A 26556-nucleotide genomic window follows, 5' to 3' on the forward strand; every position below is an offset into this window, starting at 1 on the left:
TTTGCAATACCTGCGATGTTGGCAAATTGGGAGTGTTGAAATTTATGTCAAGTGTTCAATTTTCTGAGTACATTTTGTTGCGGTTCAGCCCAGAAAGCAACAGTAACTTTATATCTTTTGCATCGTGATCTATGACATCAACATTATAAACCTGTATAATTGAAAGGGGTGAATGATCATTTATCATATTATTACTAGGTATATCATAGTCGATATACATAACCTGTAGTTATGCCATTGAAAATTATTAGCAACATATTATTTTTAGGCTTAAATATGAACGGTTTCTGCAAATATCAAACGACTTGGCAAATATCTTAGCAACTGAATTATTCATAGATCATAGGAAAGTGATCCCCATGGATGTCGAATGCTTGAAAGAAATGTCGATTATAATTCACGTTCTCTCCTTGTCCACATCCTTTAACTGTTAAAGGCTTCAATAAAATAAAAACTATTTTATCTAAATGATGTTACAACATTGAACGGCACCCAAATTGTGAACTCGAGGCACCTATTTGAAATTGAAAACAAGAAGTTTTTTTTCCTTCAAATCAATCAAGTTCTTAAAATTCCAAATATACACCAATGGTACCTAAAGTGTTTGAAATCTACATTACAAGCATGAGTACACACATCATTTTCTGACCCTCCTCTAACTTGAACAGCCACGACCTTTTCATCAACTTGTTCCTTAAACTAGACTATGTAGGCAGTAAATTATACAGCCACCTAAACATAAGGTACTCCAATATCTCAACAACCATGTTCTAATTTCAGTCTCTAAATACCTAAAATTTGGCCACATTTGGATCAATATACAATGACCCTCTGCATCTAGAAGGATGGAAGAGACGAGATCCAATTTTTTCAGTGCACCTGCATAGTCTAGTTTAAGGAACAAGTTGTTAGTACAAAATCTATTTTATGTATAAATATTACACTAAATTGCCTCTTGTTGAGTAAATCACCAATTTGGTCCTTGTCTTTGTACCAAATTCTCAAATTGGTCTCTGACTCTATTAATAACTCAAAATAGTTTTCTCAAATTCTCAAATTCTCAAATTTCTATTATTTGTTTTGTATTTTAAGTCATTAACGTACTAAATAAGATCCAAAATGTATTATGTCATCAACCACTAAATAATATCCAAAAGACATTGAACTATTAACACTCAAAATACAAAACAACTAATAGAGTCAGGGACCAATCTGAGAAACGTTTGACAAAGACAGGGACCATTTTAAGTTATTAATAAAGTGAAGGATCAATTTGAGAATTTGGTACAAGGACCAAATTGGTGGTTTACTAGTCTTTTGTTTGTAATGTGTTTAAAAAGAATAAATGTAAATTTTATACTCCCTCCGTTTCAAAATGAGTGTCGCTTTAGCCAAAAAAATTTGTTTCAAAATGAATGTCACTTTCGGTTTTCAATGCAATAATAACTTTTTCTTTTCAATTGTACCATTCAATTAATACTATGTTACACTACTTCCAAAGTATTATTTTTTCTTTAATGAAAAACAAACCAATAGTTGATTAGGATAATTTGGTAAAATTGTTATGACATTTTGATTACTTTATTCCATTCCTTAATCTGTGTGCAATTGGCTAAAACGACACTCATTTTAAAACGGAGGGAGTAAGAGTTTATATTTAAAGACAAATATTTTCTCATATAATTAAATACAGGGATTCAAAGGAAAGAAGCACGAAGTCAAGGTCTTCCTTCGAGTTTCCACTCCCACATGCCACAGACAAGACGCACTGCTGTCTTTGTCGGTCATAGTTACAACTTACAAGAAACAGAGTTATATACTTTGAGTCAACCAACAATTTAACAATAGTATCAAAGTAGTAAAGTAAAGTAAACGCTATTTTCACATGTATTACCATCAAATACTTTTCTCAAGAAAAAAAACCAAAATCATAATCACAAAGAATCATTAGCAGAAACCAACCATGATGACGTCATCATCTTCTTCAGGTGGTGGTGGTGGTGGTGGAGGAGCATTCAGGCTACGTTGGGATGTGTTTTTGAGTTTCCGAGGAGAAGATACTCGCGAATGTTTCACCAAAAAACCGTGTGAATCATTACACAAACAAGGTATTCGTGCTTTCATGGATGATGAGGGTTTGGACCGTGGGGACCACATAGCTACCACTCTTCTTGAAGCCATTGATGACTCTGCTGCTTCCATTGTTATCATTTCACCTAAATATGCTGATTCTCATTGGTGTCTTGATGAACTCAATAGGATTTGTGATCTTCAAAGGCTTATTATTCCTGTTTTCTATAAGGTTGATCCATCTCATGTCAGAAAACAAAAGGGTCCTTTTAAAAAAGGGTTTAAGGATCTTCAAAACAGGTCTGGGAAAGATAAAATTTTGAAGGGGAGAGACTCTATGCTTAAAATAGGTGGTCTTGCTGGCTTTGTTTTCAATTCTAGGTATATCTATACTTTGTAATGGTAGTTGAAGTAGTGTCACTTACACGGACACCACACACCGATACTACTAATAACTCAAGATCAGACACTACAGATTTCAAGTATATGCTTTATCTTGAAATCTGCATTGTCTGATCTTGATCCAATGGTCACTGACTGTGTGAATGCGGAACTTTGGTGACTACATAGAATTATATATCAACATGTGTTCTCCCTCAATGTGAAGTGCCGGTGCTGCATCACTCTTTTTGGTATTATGCTCGTTGAAGCACGTTTAACTTTAATTAAAATTATTGTTGAAATTACTTGAATAATAAGTTTTGATCAGCCGTGCTTACTGTCTATATTCTCAAGGATTGTTCTTTTGATTCTGCTACACTTTCTTTTTTTGTTTGTTTAACTCATTTTACTTTTAGTTGCTCAGTGATGATGGCGAGCATGAGAATCTGATACGTCGTTTGGTGAAAAGGGTTTTGAAGGAGTTGAGTAATACTCCAATGGTTGTGTCTGAGTTTGCTGTGGGGACAGTGGCGGAACTGGGGGGTGGCAAGGGGGAGCCACCGCCACCCCATCCTATATATGAAATTACAAATATACCCTTTAGAGATATTGAAAATTACATTATGGTCACTGTCATTTTTCTCTGAATTAGCACGTATTTCTTCTTCTCTCTGGCGACGACGATTGCGACTTCCTTCATGGATGACCGCCATTCATGTGGAGACGGCGGCACCCTCCATTTCTGATCCTTCGGTCCATGCTCACTCTCACAGTTCACTCAGATTCTTCTCTCTGAATCAATTTCGTCCTTCCCCATCTCTCTACAAAGGCAAAAACCTTAAACCTTAACTAATAATTGTAAGTGAAAATCCTACTTCTTAGATTTCAACTTTTCACTTTGATTTTCGAATCCTACTGTGTTGTTTGGTGTTGAATTTGGTTTTTTATTTGGTTTCACCTTCAATTTCCCATAACCCTAATAAAAACAAAAGGGAAAATGAGAAATCAAAACTGAATTACAAAAATTGATTTTGAAACTGTGTTGATTGTTGAAGGAGAATAGGAAATCGAAATTGAACAATGGACAATGGTAGAGAACTATGGGAAATAGACCGTCTACTAAGCTATATTGTACAGAGTGTTAGTTACTGAGTTACTGTTATAATGTTATTTGATTTTGGAAACAGGCTGAAATTGAATGGGACAAAAGTGAGATATAAATTGGTCCATTTTGAAATCATGTATGTTATTTCAATGAAATTGAAACTGGCTTTTGTTATGAAATTTGAATGTTATTAGAATTGATTTAACATTGAAACAATGTATTGTTATTAGAAATAATAGGAAGGAGGAGGATGAATTAGTGGTTGAAATTAAGGTTTTGTCGTGGAAGTGGTGCTTGAATAGACTCAATATTTCGACTAACCTTTATTACGAGTGGTGTTGGAATCCTTGTGAATGTGTCCAAAGATAGGTGCCGGTTTTTTGTGGAGTAGCAGCAGGTTTTTCAGGGGGGCTGTTGTCATGCCTTGTGGAGTGTTTTGATTGTTTTTTTTTTTTTTTTGCAGGTTCGGTTCTGTGACAGCACCGTTTTAAGAGGAAGGCCGATGATGGCGGCCACCCCAAAAGTTTTGGTCTGGCTCCGCCACTGTGTGGGGATCAATGAACGTGTTGAGAAGGTGATGGATTTGTTACAACTTCAATCTAATAGTGTCAAGGTTTTGGGGTTGTATGGGATGGGTGGTGTTGGCAAGACAACCCTTGCTAAGGCTCTCTTCAATAGTCTTGTTGGTCGTTTCGAGCGCAGATGCTTCATATCAAATGTGAGACAATTTGCATCTAAAGAAGATGGTCTGGTTTCTATTGAAAGCAATATAATTAAAGATCTTACTTCTCAAGAAGGAACTCAAAGTTTTATCAGTGATGTCAATGCTGGTATTTCTTCTATCAGAAGAATAGTTCGTGAAAATCGAGTTCTGCTAGTGTTGGATGATGTTGATCATGTAAATCAGCTTGATGCTTTGATTGGTAAAAGGGAATGGTTTCATGAAGGAAGCTGTATAATAATTACAACAAGAGATACAACTGTTTTGCCTGAAAAACATGTCAATAAGCTGTTTGAAGTTACAGAATTGTATCCTAAAGAAGCCTTAGAGTTATTCAGTTACCATGCATTGAGGAAAAAGGATCCTCCACCAGACTTTCGGAGTTGTTCAGAGCAAATTGTGTCTCTTACGGGAAGAATGCCATTGGCTTTGGAAGTGTTCGGTTGCTTTCTGTTTGGGAAGAGAAGGGTGGAAGAATGGGAGGATGTTGTTGAGAAGCTGAAAACAATTCGCCCCGGGAATCTTCATGATGTGTTGAAGATAAGTTATGATGGGTTGGACGAACAAGAAAAGTGTATATTCCTTGATATTGCATGTTTCTTTGTTCAGATGGGCATGAAGCGCGACGATGTGATTGATGTATTGAGAGGTTGTGGTTTTAGAGGAGAGATAGCCATGACGGTCCTTGTAGAAAAATGCTTAATCAAAGTAAGACAGGACAATACCTTGTGGATGCATGATCAAATTAGGGATATGGGAAGACAGATTGTTCTTGATGAAAACCATGTTGATCCTGGGATGCGTAGCAGATTGTGGGATCTTGCTGAAATCATGTCTGTTTTGAAGAGTAAGAAGGTAAAGATTCAGAAACATTGCAAAATGCATGCATGGATTAAGATACAATAGTTTGATTTTATATAAAGAAAAAGAGAACAAATCCTACACAAAGTGCTTCAGCAGCCATATAAGACACTTTAAGCTGCAAAGCCTTAGATATAATTAAACAAAAAGTGTACAAAATCATTCATTAATATTTTATTCAAAAATGTATTTCATTTTTGCTGGTGCTCTTGTGCAGCCAACAGTAGGTAGTGGAGAATGGGCAAGACAATAAAATAAGACAAACATACAAAAAAACTGCATGCTATTGAAAAAAATAATTAATTATATTACTAACTTTGTTGGGTTTAGTATTTTGCTAACGGGCCTCTTTTGGATAATATAAAAAACTGCATGCTATTGTTTTATAGATTAAAACAATTCAAATATGTCAATTTTCATAAGCATACAAAAACTTCGATCTGTTTTTTCTGTTTTTTTTTTTTTGGAAAATGGTTGTTGTCATAAGAGTCAACCAACACATATGATTGGTTAATTACAATTTTTTCTTTCCATATATGGTTGTTGTCATAAGAAGGAAGTAACTGAACTTGGGTTACTTGTGGTTACAAATTACACGCATTGATGCAGCCAGCACATTGGTGGCTATTGGATCAAGATATCATAATTGAAATTTAAAGTTCAGTATTTTAGAGTTAAAAAAAATCTGGTCGCTTTTTGGACTGTCCGATCTCAACCTAACGACCACCGATGTCCTGACGCGTGAATACATTAAATAACTGTATGATAATTCATAAATAAATATACATATATGTTAGTATTTCGTGAAATTCATGAGAATAATCCTCTGTGATATTCAACACGCCTCTGGTTTTTAATGTAGGGAACAAGATGCATACAAGGAATTGTACTAGACTTTAAGGAAAGATGAAACCAGTGGAGTAAAAGTTATCCTCCTCAACCTCAAGCAGAGAAATATAACCAAGTTATGCTTGATACAAAATCGTTTGAACCGATGGTTAGCTTGAGGTTGCTTCAGATCAATAATCTGAGTTTGGAAGGCAAGTTTCTTCCAGATGAACTGAAGTGGCTACAATGGCGAGGATGTCCTTTAGAATGCATATCTTTGGACACTTTGCCACGTGAATTGGCCGTCCTCGATCTCTCAAATGGCCAGAAAATTAAAAGCTTGTGGGGATTGAAAAGTCACAAGGTATATGCTTCAGCTATATTATGCATAATTTAATCATGATTGCACAAACTTTGGTGATTGCAACCTTATTCACTATTATTTTCTTTAGTGAACCAGGACATATGTTAAACCAATTTTTGAAATTTCAAAGTTCCCTTCAAAATAATTTTCTGACATCACAGTTGTTAAAAATGCTTAACAAGGCGGTCAAGATTCTCTCCATTTCTCACAAGAAATGAAGCATTTATGAGAGTAGACACACACGAGGAATTGGTGGAACTTAATTTTAAAAATATTATTAAAAATGGGTTCTACCATCATCTCATTTGTATATATTTTCTCATAATTGAAGTCCGCCATTTCCTTTCAGAAATGAGAGGATCTCAACTCGTTCACTAGCATGGGTGTAGCCTTTCACATGAATGAGGTAGCTTTGGCTACTCAAAAAAGAATTTAGTTTAATAAGTATATATTTTATATTTAGCCACTCTAATAATAATGTATATGTAGCTAGCCCAAACATGTTTATTTGCCAAAGGAGATATAATATTGATAAAGACATGGTTAATAAATTTAATACATAATTGTCAGGATTAAGGAATATATGAAAACGTCAAAACAATATTTTGAATGTAATATATAGTAATGGAGAGTATAGCGAATTATATATCAGGATTTATTTTCATATTACTTTGAATTCTATGATATCCTTTCTGTTTTTTTTTTTTTTTTGTTACCATGCTCATGATTTCCTTATTTAATAGAGTCTAGTACTAGAATAAAATATAGATATTAGTGGTCTTTTGCATACAACAAATATATCATTTCTTATCAAATAAATATCATTTTCAGCATCTATAATATCTTATAAGATAACATCACATTGTTTAGCAGGTACCAGAGAACCTAATGGTCATGAATCTCTCCAACTGCTACCAACTTGCTGCAATCCCTGATTTATCTTGGTGTCTCAGCCTAGAAAAAATTAATTTGGCGAACTGCATTAATCTAACAAGGATTCATGAATCCATTGGCAGTTTAACTACTTTGCGTAATTTGAATTTGACACGTTGTGAAAACTTCATTGAACTTCCTAGTGATGTATCTGGACTGAAACATCTGGAGAGCCTCATTCTTTCTGAATGCTCCAAGTTAAAAGCATTACCAGAAAACATAGGCATGCTTAAATCACTGAAAACACTTGCTGCTGATAAAACTGCCATAGTAAAATTGCCCGAGTCCATTTTTCGCTTAACCAAACTTGAACGACTTGTTTTAGATCGTTGCTCACATTTGAGAAGACTACCAAACTGCATTGGAAAACTATGTGCTTTGCAAGAATTGTCTCTTTATGAAACAGGTTTACAAGAATTACCCAACACTGTCGGTTTCTTGAAAAACCTTGAGAAATTAAGTTTGATGGGGTGTGAAGGTCTCACTCTAATGCCTGATTCTATAGGAAATCTCAAATCATTGACAGAACTTTTGGCTTCCAACAGTGGGATTAAAGAACTCCCTTCCACCATTTGGTTCTTTATCCTATCTGAGGACTTTATTAGTTAGAAAGTGTAAACTCAGTAAATTGCCCGACTCGTTTAAAACTCTGGCCTCAACTATTGAAGTTGACTTAGATGGAACTTATATCATATATCTGCCAGATCAGATTGGAGAGTTGAAACAACTTAGGAAACTTGAGATTGGGAATTGTAGCAATCTTGAATCATTACCGGAATCCATTGGCCACCTAACATCTCTTAATACACTTAACATAATCAATGGAAATATCAGAGAATTGCCAGTGTCGATTGGATTATTGGAAAATCTTGTTAACTTAACATTGAGCAGATGTAGAATGCTTAAACAGCTTCCAGCTTCTATAGGAAACCTGAAGTCTCTGTGTCATTTAAAGATGGAGGAAACAGCTATGGTAGACTTGCCTGAAAGTTTCGGTATGCTCTCAAGCTTGAGAACACTCAGAATGGCAAAGAGGCCTCATTTAGTTCCAATATCAGTGGAGAACACTGGCTCTTTTGTGTTACCGCCTTCTTTCTGTAATCTGACCTTGCTACATGAGTTGGATGCCCGTGCCTGGAGATTATCAGGAAAAATTCCGGACGATTTCGAGAAGCTATCACTATTAGAGACTTTAAAGTTGGACCAAAACAATTTTCACAGCCTTCCTTCTAGCTTGAAAGGCCTTTCCATTCTCAAGGAATTCTCACTGCCAAATTGCACGGAGCTGATTTCTCTCCCCTTACTTCCTTCAAGCTTGATCAAGCTAAATGCTAGTAATTGCTATGCATTGGAAACTATTCATGACATGTCAAGTTTAGAGAGTTTGGAGGAGTTGGAACTAACAAACTGCGAGAAAGTGGCTGATATTCCAGGTCTTGAATGCTTGAAGTCCTTGAAAAGATTGTACCTGAGCGGTTGCAATGCATGCTCCTCCAAAGTATGCAACAGACTTTCAAAGGTTGTTCTCTCATTCTCTTTGCTCGTAAATCTCGATTCAATGAATAATTAAATTAAGAAAAATGAGAACTAAGGGTTGTTTACTTCATGGTTTTTCTATTTTCATTTCCACAAATAAACACTGGACTTGGAGAAAGCATTATGGAAGATTTTTAAAATAGATTGAATATTTATGAAAATTTTGAAAAATGTCAACATTGTTTTCAATATTTCGGGAAATGCATTTTCTCTGGTTTGCTTCCAACTTCTATATTTCACAATTAAAAAGATAAAATCTATAACAAAATGTCATTTCAGCAACCAACACATGTAGTGAAAATTGAAAATGTTTTTAAAAGGTAAACAGACCGAAGTTGCTTCTTGTTGGTTATTACTTGTAACTAATGAATGATTTGTATTACAGGTTGCACTGAGAAATTTTGAGAACTTGAGCATGCCAGGAACCAAGTTACCTGAATGGTTTTCAGGAGAAACGGTAAGCTTTTCCAATTGCAAAAATCTCGAGCTAACAAGTGTAGTTGTAGGTGTTATTGTTTCAATTAATCACAATATTCATATACCTATAAAGAGAGAAGAAATGCCTGGAATCATTGATGTTGAAGCAAAAGTCTTCAAACTTGGGAAACAAACGTTTAGTACTGCGTTAAACATACGTGGGGTGCCAAGGACAAATGCAAATCACATACACTTGTGTAGGTTCCAGAATTACCATCAATTAGTAGCCTTTTTAAAAGATGCTGATACATTTTGTGTGACCACGAGAAGTCCTCCTTTTGATAAAGGATTGAAGTTGAAGAAATGCGGAGTTCATTTAATCTTTGAAGGGGATGATGATTATGATGGAGATGAAGAATCGTTGGACAAAGGCTTACAATCTGTTTCAGAAAGGTTGGCCAGGTTTTTTAACACTTGTAATGAAGATGTTGATTCTACCTATGCCACTGAGAGTGAAGATGAGTTTCAACATGAATTGGAACACGAAAATGGAGATCCTGGAACCAGATCACTTGGTGTTAAAGACAATTACATTATTCTCTTCCTGTTTAGTCTATTATTTGTGTTGTTTAGTTGGTTTTGGTTGAGGTGTATGTCAAGTTCTGAATGAAAAGATTGATACATTCATTGAGATAATGATTGCTTTTCCAGCAAAAAGAGAAATTAGTTATGTCAAAAGATGATCCATTGATGATCTATGGTGTGTAACAGAAGACATTGATTTGTAAGGTTATTCTTGTAGGAATGAACGTGAGAGACCTTGTCTATGAGGTATTAGCTTTGTGGTAGGAGTTTAAATTATTTTGGTGACATTTATAAACCAAATGAAAAGGAGTCTAGTAAATTTAACATTAGATAGTGTAAATCTTGCTGATCAACACAAGTACTACTATTCGTTATCATCGATTTAGTTTCTATAGAAAATTTACATAGGACGAAAACTAAATATCCTACAAAATGTTCACGTTAGAACACAAGCTATAAGGGCAAGACTTAGGTTGTCCAAACTGTCACGAGCAGAATAGAGCCATCCCATCTAAATGCAAGCACTGATCACATCAGAACACAACCAGATCCTGTTGCTGAGTATGGTTCCCCTTGAATGCTAAGAGTTTTGAAAGTTCACTAATTCTACCATCTTTATTAAAGTAAGGTTTGGCGATCCAACAACAATAAAGCAAAGTTTTTTATAAATGATTCCTATGATTCATATACAAAACAAGCTTAGCGGCATCATCAATGTCATTAAATTAAAAGTGCAAGCTCAACAAACTATCATTAAATTAACGATAATGCTTAACATAAGCAGTTGAAACTCCATCAATATGACGTTTCAATTCCATCATTTCATCTCTCAAACCATTCATATCCGAAATCTGCAAAATTATCACAATCCAGTGTGCATCAGCTACTGTCCCCATCAGCAGCATTAACTCAATCAGACACAGTACTTTCAAACACAACTTAAGCCTCACACAAGCATCAAGAAAAAGGTTAAATATCAAAGTATCTGGCGTCAACACAATTGCATGTTGCGCCTTTTTATCCCTCAAACTACTATTAAAATCACAAACTCGAGACAAATAATTAGATACAAGACATGTTCCAATTACTGTCTTCACAATATGAAAAACAATCAAGGTCAAAAATTGCACAGATGGCACAAACCCTTTGTTAAGCATCAACCTAGGTATAACTGATGCAGGAGACGGCATTTGCATTTTAGCCAAAGATAAATTACATGGATCAACATGGATCAAACCTGAATTCTCTTCAACAATTTTCACAGTTAAATCATATGATTTTCTCACCAAAACACGATTTGAAATTTGAAGAAAAATTATGGTTCATCTAACTTGGAAGAAAATTCCAATAATTGAGAAAGGGCAAAGCAGAAGCAGCACCTAATAAACTAATGGGCAAGAGGAACCAGTTATGCATGCTGCTGCAACAATTGCTTCCTAAGATCAGCTTAGTGGATTTAATTATTTTCAATTCAAATTTGTCCAACAACTACCTTAGATGATGAATGTATAATGATCCCATTCCGACTTAATATTCTTTGGCTAGTAGTTTTATGAATTTCTGACAAACTACCATACTAAAATTAAAATGCCAAGGTCAAAATTTCACATTAAATGATATAGTAATTATTTTGAAAAAAAAAATTATATTTTGTAACATAACAAAAAGTCGTCCGCCGTGAGCTTAACTCACATTGCATATTATATGCAGAGGCCGACGTTCGAACCTCATACACCTCACTTATTCCCCTAAAAAGGTGAATTTCAAACCACTGAGTTACTTGACAAAAAATAAAAAATATAACAATAAGTCATGATCAATACTCTCTTGAGCCAAATATTTCCAAAAAGATTATGCCATTATGAAACAGCCAACCAAAATTTCTGCGGAACACCTCTGGAGCAATATATCCTATAGCCCTCTTCTCAGCAATGGTGTTTTGGGCAAAACAACTCATCTAACAGTATGTAATGATAACTTCGAGGTCCATATGCAAAGACATGCTAAAGTTTGCAATTCTAAATGAAAAATGATAATTCCAAGGTCCAAATGCCATTTGAGCTTTTCTTGTTAAAAGAAGCAAATTAAAAATCTGTCATTGACACAATGGGTTCTGACATGATAAAACATAAACAGCATTTCTACACAAAACTCTGAACATCTATTGGCCTTGTGAAGGTTTAACAGATTCTAAGCTTATACTGTAACTGTATATAACACAAAACTCTAAACTCAAACTCGCTTAAGCAACAAATATAGAACAAAATATTGTCATTGCCATCATATAATTTCAAACTTCCATCCTATGAACACATTGGCATTGCCCTTTACGGGAATTGCTACTTTCAGATAACCAACAGTAATTTTAAGATCTCTGCTACAAAAGAAATCAGTGGAAATGTTAAATTTCATATATTGTTTATCCATTATCTATATAGCGACTTAAATAATGACATGAGTTCATTTCTTGCAACATGTTATTGAATAGAATAGCAATGGTGGAGTAATTAAGGATGATATTCCTATCAAAGGATAAAAAAAGTACTATCAAGCATAATATAATTGTAGAGCAATATTAAACCAATAAAACTTACAATATATCAACATGCGGAAGCACATTCAAAATAAGCATAAACAACTTAGGAGGTTTGTTCATGCAATTGAGAACATTGGTTATCTCACCCATAGACGAATTAACTGCCTCCTCTGTTGCAAAAATATATCAATTCAGACCATTGGTCTGAAGCATGTTTCCTCATTTTCATTGACATTTGTCTCCATTGTTTCTACATCTGAATTTAAATTGGCCTTGCCAACACCTTTTCGCACCCTCTCAGCCCCAATATCAAGTAATTTCCACATAATATTTTGAGCTTCTTTGCTGTCTTGACTTTTGAAAACTAGATGGTAGAATGACTTCATAATAGCATTGCGATAAAGAATACCGGCATCAGCATCATTGATCACTGAATTGGAGGTAGAATCTTCTCCCATGCCCCTAGGCACGTGCTCATAAATCATGGACCTTGCATTTTTTGACCATCTTTTTAAGAAGTATTGGTCAGGTATTCTTAAAATACCTTTAATGTTATAAATCCGCAAAGCATGACTACAAAGAATGCCCATTGAATCAAACTTGCGGCAACTACAATTAATCTTCATATTGGAAGAGTCAAATGTCACCACATATTTTTTATTAGGCTTATGGTTCAACATGACTTCATGATTTGACAGATTATTAGATTGACTAATCTCTATAGAAGTGCTTCCACCTGTTCCTTCAAGATACTCATTTAGAAAAAATATTGAAGACTTTGTGAGTATATACCGTAGATGCATGCCGTAATGTTTCACTAATATTTATAACAAGAGGAGGTGTACTTTGGCTGTTTTTGAATTCCTCCTCAACCTCTATGCGGCGCCACTTTTTCAACATCTTCTCAAATGCCACTAAAAATTGTGTGAGAGTTGTTGTTTTCTCTCTAATCTCATCCAACACATTGTTTGTATTGTATATACATTCTTGCTATAAGCAGTGCTCCACTTATGGCGAATTTCATACATATTGATCAACCATTGATGATCTTGAAGCTTATACACATTCATCATCTCATCCCAAGTTCTTTGAAATTCTTCTTCTGAATCACAACCTTCCATGCATTTACTAAATAAGTTTTGAAATTTTTGATCAGAAATGAGAGAACCCAAATGTGAAGGAGCATTCTTAGCTATGTGCCATAAACATAAACGATGACATGCATTTGGCATTACCTCTCCAATAGCTTTAGCCATGACTGGATGATGAGCTGTAAAGATTGTTTTTGGTTGTTGGTTTCCCATACTCTCCAAAAATGCTTTGAACAACCAAGCAAAAGAAACTTCACTTTCATCAAATAACAAGGCACAACCGAACATGACATTTTGCCAGTGATGATTTACACCAACAAAGGGGGCACAAATCAAGTTGTATCTGGCGTCAACACCATTTTCGTAGCAACGCTAAATTGAAAGCCTTAAGCCCTCGTCATCTTGGCTCGACATACTTTGTCCCATTGAACCCAATTAATTTTCCTAGATTCCTCTCCCCAACCCCCACAAAAAGTTTTTAAATATAGATTCAAGTTTGGAGATGATACCTAACAGAGCTTTAAAAAAAGAAAAAAAAAATAGACTAGTAATGCATACAAGACATATTTTAATAAAATTCCGGCCACCAATCGAAATATATCTATTGTTCCACCCGGACAATCTACTTCGGACTGCGTCAACCACCGGTTTCCACATTGCTTCTATACGAGGATCTCCTCCAATTGGTAACCCCAAATATTTAAATGGTAAGGTACCAACTTTACAATTTAGCACCGATGCCACCTCTTCGAACCAAGATTGATTTATATCAATCCCAACCAAAAGACTTTTGATAATGTTTACTTTTAAGCCGGACACCATCTCAAATAGTTACAAAGATGCCTTAATCGCCCAAATATTTTTCCAACTTTTCTTACCCATGATGATAGTATCATCAGTGTATTGAAGGTGTGATACTACCAAAGCCATCATTGCCTAGTTGATATCCATCAAAATGATTATGTTTAACCGCTTTTGCTAACAAGTGTAGTCCTTCAGCCACCACCACCAAGAAAAGGATTGGTGATAGAGGATCTCCTTGTGTAAGACCCCTTCCTGCATTAAACTATTTTGTTGGACTCCCATTGACTAATATTGACATAGATGCAATATGCAAGCATTCTAATATCCACCCTATCCATTTCACATGGAACCTCATTTTCTCCGGCACATAATTGAGATATTTTCAATCGACTGAATCATACGCCTTTTTAAAGTCAACTTTAAACATGAAAATCTCTTTTTTCTTTCTCTTTTTAAAGTCAACTTTAAACATGTGAATAAGTGCGTTATTGTTTGTAGTGAGTGTTTAATTAAGCCCATTAATTAATTAATTAATAATCCAGCTGCCTTAGTTATTAGCCCCCTCTCCCACACCACTATCTAGATGCATGAAAATTGTAATATGTACTAAGAGAACTCTTAAAAGGACTTATATTTTTGACAGAACTTTTATAAAATTGTTTAATACATCACCAACCAATAATATAAGGATAGATCGAAACATATATTTTCAATATTAACGGTTAAGAGTGTCAAATGTTGAAATTATATAGATCGAAATATATATTTTCTATATTAACTGTTAAGTGTGTCAAATGTTAAAATTAGGCTTAATTGCATGTTTGATCCCTTATGTTTATTTTAGTTTTCAAGTTGGTCCCTTATGTTTTAAAAGTTTCAAGTTTGTCCCTTACGTTTTAAAAGTTTCAAGTTGGTCCAAAACGTTACTCACGTTGGAATAAGTTAGTCCCTTCCGCAACATGATATTGAGTTTAATAAAACAAAAAAATTAAAAAAAAAGTTTTAAAACTGATTATCTAAATAAGTTAAGTTCCATCACCCATATTGTCAACCCGAATCTTTAAACGTTAAGTGACTGGAGGGACTAACTTATTCCAACGTGAGTAACGTTTTGGACCAACTTGAAACTTTTAAAACGTAAGGGACCAACTTAAAAACTAAAATAAACATAAGGGATCAAACATGCAATTAAGCCTTAAAATTATTACTTACTCTTCATGCTTTTCGTCTATTATCAGTCAAGAGAAGTGGTTCTCTCATTTCATCATGTACAGGACAAATGATCTCATCCTAATCTTTAAATGAGAAATGGTCCCAATTGAATTAATCTTTCTAATTTGCTACTCAATGTCAATGGAGGTTCATTTAATCAGTAAAAAGTTGACTCATATCTACAAGAACATGAGTTCAATTCTTCTTAAAAGTATAAGAACCATTTGAGGGAGTATATAAATACCTTTATAAATTCTTTTTGAGCATTGAGATCCGCTTTGACTTGAATAAGCTCACAATTTCATTATTAAAAAAAAAAATGTTACTTGTTTGTTAAAACCTAAAATTAATATGGACAATGGAGTGTAATATGCATGGGCAACATTTGAAATCTCTACATTATTGGCACATACCGGTATTACTAGGGGAAATTTCCATGCTTATTCCCTTCTTTTTTTTTCTACAATAAAAGAAATAAAATTAAATAACAAATTAAATATTAAAAAAATATAATAATTTTAAATTTTATAAAACAAAAATTAATTAAACAATAAATAATGGTAAAAAAAACTCCATAAATATATTACAAAATCATAAACATTTAAATAATGTACGTCCAATCAAAAACTTAAAATAAAAAACAAAATAAACTAATAATTATCATAATATTCGAGTCTCATAGCTTCATAGTTTAATGGAACAAAGTGCAACAAGAATCAAATGAGGGTTCCTTCAAAAAAAAAAAAGAATCAAATGAGGGTTCTCACTAGTCTTATGCGGTGGCAGGGCAAGACATGGATATAGTTTTGACATATTGAAATTGATGTAAGGATATTTTTGTCCGAAAAAATTATTCGTCTTTTAATACTTATTTTCTATCTTCTATAAAAAAAAATATTTTTAAAGAGACTACTCATATCAACTTATCATTTGAAGTTGCTTTTTGTTTTGTTTTAGATTTTGACTTTTTAAAACAGTTATAACAAACAACTGCATTACTCTTAAGAATAAATATTTTTAAAGCCCATATGATTTTTTAATTATTAAAAAGGTAACAAATGGGCTCCATCATGAATTGATAAAAATCAATTTTACCTAAACATATTAACATAAATCAATTTACCTTACCTCAAAAAAAATAAATCAATTTACCTTTACTTATTTTTTATTAATATCAATTCTACGAGTAACTTGCATCTGGAGTGAGGCCTATAAGCTATGGAAGTAGTATAGTAAGTGATTCAACAATTAAGAGTTGCCTTAATATACTAAGAAAATGACATTTTGCATCGTAATTCAATTTTCTCCTATATATTCATTGTTTCTCACATTACAATTCCATCAGCTTTTTCTTTGTAAAAATCATCACATTACGTAAAAAGCATCACAATTCTATAGGTTAGCACAAAATGCAAAAACAAAAACCTAAAAGGAAAAAAAAGTAACATGAAAACAAAGTGTAAAGAATAGGACATATACAACTTTCACTTTTTTTAGACAAGTGTATTGTCGAGAAAGTAGGTAAATAAATTTGTGATGGACAATGTGATAAAAAATATGAGTGAAATTGAATATAAATGGAGTAAGTGTGTGGGAGAATATAAGTGAAAACACTTGAAAATAATACCTTGCCATCTCTTTACTTTCAAAAAAGAAAAAGAAAAAGAAAAAGAAAAAGAAAAAGAAAAAGAAAAAAGAAAAGGAAAAGGAAAAGGAAAAGAAACTTGAACGGAACATATTATTACTCTTTGAACTTATCACCAGCCAGCTTCCCTTTAAAAGCAATCAAACTAATTGTTTCTTTTCTCACATTTTCAAACTCCTCAAACATCTTGACACACAACCTCATGTCATGTGTGTAACAATTAAACCTCCATGGCCTTAGATATAGAGCAAATCTTCTCGGCTCAGTGGTTGTGAACCGAGAAGATTTGCTCTATTTCTCTGACCTGGACGCTTAATTGATGTCGTTAACTACATGCATGCCTATGTTACATAGACTCACATAAAGAACATTAAAAAGATATTTTGCATTTCGGTTAGTTTGTTTTTTTTTTCTTTGTTAGAAGAATCTCATTAGAAAACCTTATTTTCAGCTCTAAATACTGGCCTTTTGAATTCACTTGCTTAGAGTTTACTACTACAAAACTTTGTGATGTCAAACGTAATATCAACTCTGGTAAATGACACCATTTATATGTACCTATACATGAGAGAAAAGTTACTATATTAACCTAGTTTTGTATCACTCATCATGACTTTAACACTTAGGCATATGATCACTTTTTACGTATTATTAGCAGTTACTTGAGCTGAGAGGTTACATTTAGGTTAGGAAAGGTTTAATTTATTGAATAAGAGGGGAATTTTTGTTGGCTTTGAGTTTAAATTGGTAGGTTAGGAAAGGGTTATATATGATTGGATGAATCAATTGTGGTTTGAGTGGTTGTGTAATGTTATATGATCTATGTGAAAGTTGCGAGTAAGTGATGATGGAAAAGGTCTAATTAATTAACCCCTCTGTTATAATATTAGTCACCTCTCATTCATTTCAAATGGTTTAATGACTTTGTTAAACAACTTGATAGAGCATGGGGGTCCAGTAGTCATGAGGGAAGTAAATGCTAAACCTGCTTGGTTTGATTTAATTTAACTACCAAGGTGTTTGGATGAGATCTTCCATATAATGTATGTTTGAACTTTTAATGAAAAAAGTAAAAGTTTCAACTTTAATACTCCCTCCGTTTCAAAATGAGTGTCGCTTTAGCCAAAAAAAAATTGTTTCAAAATGAATGTCGCTTTCAGTTTCCAATGCAATAATAACTTTTTGGGAAATGTTAACTTGTGCCCTTATGGCACAAGTTAATGATTCAAATATAGAAATTTTTTATTGAAATGTGTGAATTATATTTAATATTTAACTTTTTAATGAATTGATTACACAAAATTTTAGAAAACATTTCTTCTTTTGAGTTTCTTAACATGTGCCTAAGGGCACAAGTTAACACTACCCTAACTTTTTCTTTTCAATTGTATCCTCCAATTAATACTCTGCACACTACTTCCAAGTATTACTTTTAAAACTAACCAATAGTTAATAAGGATAATTTGGTAAAATAACCATTCTCTTTCTTTTAATCATTGCATTTCTTAATATGTGTGTAAACACCTAAAACGACACTCATTTTGAAACGGAGGGAGTATATTCTGCTTGTGAGATATATATGCATGCTCCATATATATTTGCTTTGTGTATTAGTACTTATTTTTTAGTACGTCCCAAGTCAATTAATTGTGTCTGTTATAGATATTTGATTGATGTGTCAATCAAGCTAATGAAATTTTAGAGTGATCAAGCAAATACTAATTTAGAACACTAGAAAGAAACTAGATGAAATATTAGATTATTAGAAAATTGAATATGAGATTTTTTGTTTTGTTTTTGACACAGTTGAATATGAGATTTGACATGGGCATTTAGTTCTATACAGTGTTAGTGCATATTGTTAGCTTGGTATCTATCATTGATTGGAAATAGAAGCAAAGTTATTTACATATTCATTTTAGATTTCTAGGTGATTTCCCCTTATTCTGTATTAATATTGTGGCATATGGAATTAGAGACTTTAGGTACTTGTGAACATTCATTTTGAAGCAAAGTTATTTACATTATTGGCATGTTTGGTACATTTATTTAATACTGATCATTTCAACAATGAAATAAAAAAGTTTCATTTATATGTTGGAGTCCATGTCATGTCATGCTAAGGAACCTACCTAGTCTAATAACACAACCTAAGTAGTAAGTACTAAATAGTGCTGAAGTTCCTGCATGTCTCCTTAGATAAAAGAACAAAACTTTGATTGTTTCTTTATGATTTATGACATAAAACTGACACGTGTGAAGAATTTAAGATTGGTAATTTTGATCTTAAGTTTGGCTTCAATGAGATAAGACCCTCTCCATTTATTATTCTCTCCATTTCATCCATTTGGAGAGATGTATACACAAAAAAATTTCGAAAAACTAAAAAGTAATTAATGATGATAGGACCCACTTGATAGTAAAACCCACTATTTATTTTATGTGTCTATCTCTCTCCAAATTGCATACTCCATTTATTATACCAAATGGAGAGGATCTTTACCCGGCCTCAACAATTCAAATGAAATGGGCAACTAAATGATTTTTATTTAGTGGATTTGGTGAGGATTAATGTTAATATACTAGTTTCTGAAATTGGATTAATAAATATTTCTGTTTCTTATAATTTATGACATAGTTACAGAATTCGCTATTCCCCATGAAAACCTCGAACCAGTTTGTCTGTATTGGTTAACGATACTTTTTTTTTTTTTATCAATTTGTGCACATTTCTTGTTCTGTTTTTGTAAGTGACGAATCGGTGGCGAAGATTGATTACTTAGTCAAAGTTTTTTAAACCCTGGAAGATGAAGTTTTTTTTTTTTTTATGCCACATAATCATGAATTTCTTAATCAATTCATAATTAATTCGTCTCTCGTTTTAAAACTCCAAAATTTCATGGTGAAAGTTTTTATGATGTTCTAAACATGCCTACAAAACTAAGGAACGAAATTTCACTCGTGAGTATACGCTTACTCTGAACAAAATTACATTTTGCACGATTTGGTTGAAAATTGAAAATAAAGCAAAATGTCTTCAAAATGCTATGAAATTTTTCATACCCTTTTTATGTATTTGTTTAGATGTCTCTGCAAACAATCCGTTCAAAATTCGATTTCTAGGTTGAGATTTCCGTTGTTTTATTTTATGAGTTTTTTAACTTAAAAATTCATAATTAATTCGTCCATAGTCGAAAAATTCTAGTTTTTTGTATTTTTTTAAGAGGAATTTTAATTTTTTGTATAAAGCCATATTTTAAAATCCTAAATATGTCTGAAAAAATCATGAAATTTTTTAACATCTACAACTCTTTTTTGGACTTCGCGTACATTAAAGGGTAAAAAATAATAAGAATTTCAAATTATAAGATTAGAATATGTGATTTTTATTTTACAAGGTCATTCTTCGGACTTCGCATATATTACAGAGTCAATTTCAACAAGTTTTTAGATATTAATATTTGTAACGAAGCTAGAAGCGATGAAAATCAAGAATAACACTAACTATAATTCATGTATTCTATGAAAACCCAGCTTTAGCCTTTCTCAATTATAAATATATTCATCGTGTGTTTCGTGTTCGTACATAATAATAACATGATTGTAAGTTTTTCAACCAAATCTCTTTGTCTCGTATTATCTCTCAAAAAGCCAATTTATGGTGAACACACATGATTCACCATAAATCTTAGTTTGTGTTCGATATTCATTCAAAGACATGTTGTCAATTAGCTCTTTTACCTCATCAATTGTTTGATTTTTGTGGTTCTTCCAATAGAAGTATCCGGTAACATCCGAGTGTCTGACTTTAGTCCCATGGTGAAGGCTTGCATGATATTCATTTCTGAAAACTTGTGACCTGGATACCTCTTCAATAGTAGCTTGAACCTTTCTCATGCATCATAAAATATTTCACCATCTTGTTGCTTGAAGCTGAAAATCTCCTTCTTCCGCACCCAGTATTTTGCAGTGGAGAAATACCTGTCCAAGAATTCTCTCTTGAGCTGATCACAAGTTGTGATTGTACCACTTGGTAACGTGTCCAGCCAATCATTTGCCCGTCCGGTTAGAGAATATTCAAACAACCTAAGTTACTTTTTAGATTCCGACACCCCAGCTGGATTGATTCTGCTGCAGGCATCCAGAAAGTGTGTTAAATGGGCATTGCAATCTTCGGATTCCTTACCTGAAAATTGGTTAGATTTCAATTTAAGCATGACACTATTCTTGATGTCACCATGTTCTGTTCTTGAAAGTAGATTTCATGTAGTAAGGTAGATGTTAAGTTATGCCACATGTGCATGAGGTTTATCACGAGGTTTCTTTTCTAATATGTATTTTATGCTTACTGGTTACTTTATGGATTGTTGTAAAATATCGTTCGAGGAAAATCGCAGCATTAGAAAGTGGTGTGTCAATGTTGTTCTTTCATCATGTATTTCTATATATATTTATTGCTTTGGTTTTCCAGATTGAAATTAGATGTATGCCCAATCACTTGTATGCTTGTTAAAATTTATGTCGATTTCTCCAAAAATTTCATTAGTGTGCTGCGAAATCGCATTGTTGTTGGGATGCCTGAAGCAATGCGAAGTTTCTTTGATCTATGTAGTTAGAGTGATATATTTCTGCCAAAAGCAATGAGTTGCAATTCTAGACAATTTTTCTGACTAAAATGGATTCACTTTTATATTATGTAATCATCGAAAATAGGGTTAGGTCTATGGCTTCTGAAAATTGTGTCGACTACTTCAATTTAGTGTTAATGTTGGTACTGAAGCTGATGATCATACCTGGGCTTCAAGGTACATCCTTGGGAAAAAAAAATTTATGCCCTAAAATGAAACCAAAAATCAAAAACTACCTTACTTGAAACAAAAATTCCAAAACTACCCTACTTTTGAAAAGTTGACCACTATGTCTGAAGTCCAACTTGAGGCATACCCCCTAGAGAAAGTCTTCCTTGGTTACAGCTACAACACATCAGTTTTGGGCACATCCAATTAACTTGTTACACATCATCAAAGTTAAATTGTAAAATCTTAAAAAAAATAAAAAGGAAAATTGTTCTTCTCTCTCTCCCCCTCGTTTGTCTTCTTTGTTACTCTGCAGAGTCTGCAACCCAACCTTCCATTTCAACACCAACTGACTTCCTGCAACCTTCTCCCTCAGCTGCATCGCTGCCCCCAACTCACTGCTTCATCCTCCGCAAAACTCGCTCCACAACAGAACATCATGCAGTTGTCCTCAAGGACACGCAGTTGTCCAACTGTTGCAGCGCCGTCGGAGGCGGCGGAGATTGTGGCGTCGGTTGAGAAAACAGTGCCTCAATGAAAGATGAAAGAGAGAGAAGAGAACGAAATGAAAGAGAGAAACGAGAACGACAGTGGAGGTGAGCCAATGACAGAGCTGATTGGATTTGTCGTGGGAATTACCAGAGAGGGAGGAGGAGAGCGCAGAGTAGTCGGAGGGGGAGAACATAGAGTTCGGTGTCAGCAAGGGGGGGAGAGAGTGGATTCAGATGCTTGGTGGTGGTGGTAATGGAAGAGGGTGGTGCTGGTCATGAATTGATGTTGAAGGAAAACTGTGAAGATGACGTTACTGTGCGGCTGAAGGAGAGAAAGAGAAAGGGGCTTAATTCAATTTTTATATATTTTTAATTAAAATGAAACGTGTCAGAGTTTGATTTGTTGTGCCCAAAATTGATGTGTTGTAGCTGTAACCAAGGAAGACTTTCTCTACCCCCTATGTCTCAAGTCCAACTTACGACATACCTCCTCTCTCAAAGTTTGCATTTTTTTTGTCTTTATTATATGTCACAAGTTGGACTTGTGACATATTTATTTTATTTTTTCGTTTTTAATTTAAATATTTTAAGAAAATTAGTTTTTAAATTTTAAAAATAATTGAAATAAATATTTATTATTTAAGATGACACATTTAAAGGTACAATACATTTAAACGAAGAATAAATATTTAATATTTAATAAAATACAAACCAAATGCAATAAAAAAATGCCTAGATTACTACTGATATTCAGTATTAATGCAATTTTTTGGGAATGACCGGTCTCTTCCTTCAAATGCCGCATTTTCTCCCCTCATTTTCCACAACATCCATCTCAGTCCTAATGCGAGTAATTTCGGGACGAACTTTCTTTGCTCTACGCATGGTTGAATCGGGAACCACCTTTGAGCCTACATAAGTTGGCCAATACTGTTGGTGGTGAACCACGTCGAAAGGGATATTGTATACAGAGTATACACACTCATTCGTAAACTTTTTTATCGACAAATGTTGAATAGTCGTAGCTAAAACTAGAACATGCGGCAATTACATGTGAGCAAGGTAGGTGTAACGCCCTGAATTTTCCACAGTCACACCATTTACTTTGCAGGTCGACCTTGTATTCTCCCATCGGCAATCCTTCTCTATGGTCGATAGTTTCACGGACGGAGAAGGTATACCTATCTCGATCGAACTGAGTGACTTGGTGACTGTTGGATTTTTTTACTAACATTGTACTCTACAAATACAATTTTATAAGGTGTGAGGATGATGGACCGTATATGCGTGCCGACATATCAGTTTTCCAAGGAAAAGGCCAAGAGCTTGGGAATTGAGTTTACTTCTTTGGAAATCAGCCTCAAGGAGACTGTGGAAAGCTTCAGAGAGAAAAAGATTATCGACTTTTAATCCGCCCCAATGTCCTACTGATAGGTCCGCAAGTGCACGGAAATATCGGTTTTAGTATAAAAGATGTCGAATCCTACAGAGACCAATGTCAAGTACCGTTATCTATTGTCACGTTGTTTATCTAAGGCGATGCTAATTAATTTGGTTGCAAAATTGGGAAAATAACTTGTTTTTAATTACTTTTAAAGACAAGAGACCAGAATATAATTCGTGTCGACCGTTGATGCTTTCTAAATTGTATTTTAGTATTGTAACAGGACAATATTTTCGCGCGTAAAAAGAATTAAATTAAAGGGGTCGTCAGCTTTCGCGTGTACGACCCAAATTTTGACTTTGTAATCTATTAGACCGCTTTCGCGTGTACGCCTTACAACGTCAAAACACCATTTGAAAAATAATCAATTTTTGCTTGAAAAGTTATTTTTAGTAGAAATGTAATTTAAAGGTTCCGTTGGCTTTCGCACATCCGGAACCGTATTTTAAACTCATAGACGCCAGCTTTCACATGTACGGGTACAAGTTTAAAATAGCATTTTTGAAAATTAGTATTTCAAAATTAATTAAAGAAAACGCTTTCGCTGTATTTCAAAACCAATTTCTGAATATTCTACAGTCAGATACAGGTTTCACTCTTTCGATATGAAACCAATATCACTTTATTTCAGCTTTCGCTGTGAATATTTATCCTTAAAAATCAGAATTTTCAGACTTAAAAACAATTCCTGTTACAATCTATAATCATACAAATTAACAGAGCATCATTGATGCGACGTTCATCGTATTCCGGACTCTATAGAAATCTACTCAGACATGGTATATATAATAAATAAACAATTATGCACGCTAATCATTATAATTGAAATAGAGAAGCAAAAGAACAAAATAAATGAATTGAAACTAAGTAAATAAGAACCTGGCAATAGTTGGAATCTTTAATTGAGTACAATTTCCACTGCCACAATTGAAAACTATGCCAATGTAATTGAAACAGAACAGCCGCAGCAAGTGAACACTGGGGAATAGCAGCAACAATCAGCAATTGTGATGAAATACATTAACTAGCCACGCAGCACTCACGGAACCAGCAGCAACGGTATTTGATTCAGAATTGGAATTTAAAGAAGAAGGTGCATCAATATAAAATAAGGGAATATAAACTACACACTAATTGGTTTCCGTAGCAGTGCCATTGTGTCAAGGGAATTGCAAAAGTAAAAGTAACGATGGAATTTAAATGGATTGGGAATTGGAAATTGAATAACACCTAACAACAGCAAACAAAGGGAAAAATATGAATCGCAATTGACTCAATAATAATAATAATATAGAAGTTCTACAATACGATAGCAGAAAACACGAATGAAAACTTAATCACTAAATTTCTCTCTAAAAATGCTTGGTGCCTACAACTGAGTTCTTCAGGTCTATTTATAGCCAAATGTTCATCAAGGAGTGCTTCTGATCATGTCTAAGGTAGTGGAGAAAATGCAGGAAGTCGGCAGACTGCTTCTGAAACGTGGGGAAAGAATTGGTCTGGCTTTTACTTCCCACATGACTTCTGACTTTTTAACCTCTTTTTCCTTTTTTACCCTTTTTTTTCCTTTTTTTCACAGTATTTCATCATTTTGACGCACGACGACCTTTAACCGATAAATACCTGAAATAGACACACAATACCAGCATAACATTGCAAAAATCTATAAAAAATCGAGATCAAAACATGTATAAGTCAAGCTAAAATAGTAGTGTATTTTACGTGTTATCATCTACTTAATCAATAACTTTGTGACAATATATTAATGTCATTTGACTCATGAATATGTGGAAGTGAACCCATTTTAGATTATTGTTGTGAATAAAAATGTTGACAACTTCAATCATTTTCACTTTTTGATTATTATTCCTTGTTGAGAAGAAATTATTATCGTAAAATAACGTGTATAAACTTTGTATTTAATCGAAATGGGTTAATATTTTTCGACGAATGACAAGGGAAATTGTGATTTTTGGCGACCCAAGCAAACTGAAGGCATTTCATTAGTAATAATAGTAGCAATTCAACTTGGAATTACATCAAAGACCTTGCAAAAAGCGTATGATAAAGTTTCCTATGCAATAACATGGGCGCTACCATTTGCTTAACACCTAATGGACACAACTTTGTAATTGTTGTGGCTCATGAGAAGTGTTTTGCAATCTTGCAATATCACACGCACTCTAAGCAATTTAGCTTGTATGTGTTTACATCGTCAATAACCACTTTACATCACCATCTGACCTGAGTTATTGATTTTGCGAAAGCTGAATTATGGGTTATTTTTATGTGATTTTAGAATGGTTGTGCTTCATCTCATATATTTATCCTCCTCATGTTATGAGAATTTAAGATTTTATCGAGCAATCAAGTCATTTATGTTTGACTCATGTGTAAAAAGAGGCTGATCAAGAAGATTGCTTAGATTCCTTAAAAAAAAAAATTTGCTTAGATAAGTTTCATTTATCCTCGTTATGTAGCTGTAGAGTTTTTTTATATATATATATATATATATATATTGTTCATTATTTTTTTGATTTTTTTTGTTAGGAGGAAATTGTCTTAACTAATTTTCATCTTGATTTTTAGTTTGTTTTTTAGATAAATGAAATGTTGATAGTCATTGAAAACTCACACATAAATTATCATATCTATATTTTCAAAAAGTGAAAATGGTCGTTGTTTTTTTGTTGAAAGGATGTCGTGCTTAAATAACAAAGAATGTCTTTGTTACAA

General features: G+C 33.7%; 2 pseudogenes across 1 annotated transcript; one reads left to right on the plus strand and one right to left on the minus strand.

The window, feature by feature from the left end:
• The first annotated feature begins 1740 nt into the window (after positions 1-1740).
• Positions 1741-9895, plus strand: LOC146899756 (uncharacterized; annotated as a pseudogene). Its single transcript, XR_015021476.1, has 6 exons — positions 1741-2451; positions 2876-2968; positions 4103-5132; positions 6001-6330; positions 7204-8782; positions 9185-9895. The product of XR_015021476.1 is annotated as an uncharacterized LOC146899756 (transcript).
• A 2312-nt stretch (positions 9896-12207) lies between these two features.
• LOC146899757 (protein FAR1-RELATED SEQUENCE 5-like) lies at positions 12208-14358 on the minus strand (annotated as a pseudogene).
• Positions 14359-26556: the final 12198 nt, after the last annotated feature.

The sequence above is a fragment of the Medicago sativa genome, chromosome 8, assembly GCF_051527215.1.
Source record: "Medicago sativa cultivar Bolivia chromosome 8, Bolivia_mono, whole genome shotgun sequence".
Classification (NCBI taxonomy): Eukaryota; Viridiplantae; Streptophyta; class Magnoliopsida; order Fabales; family Fabaceae; genus Medicago; species Medicago sativa.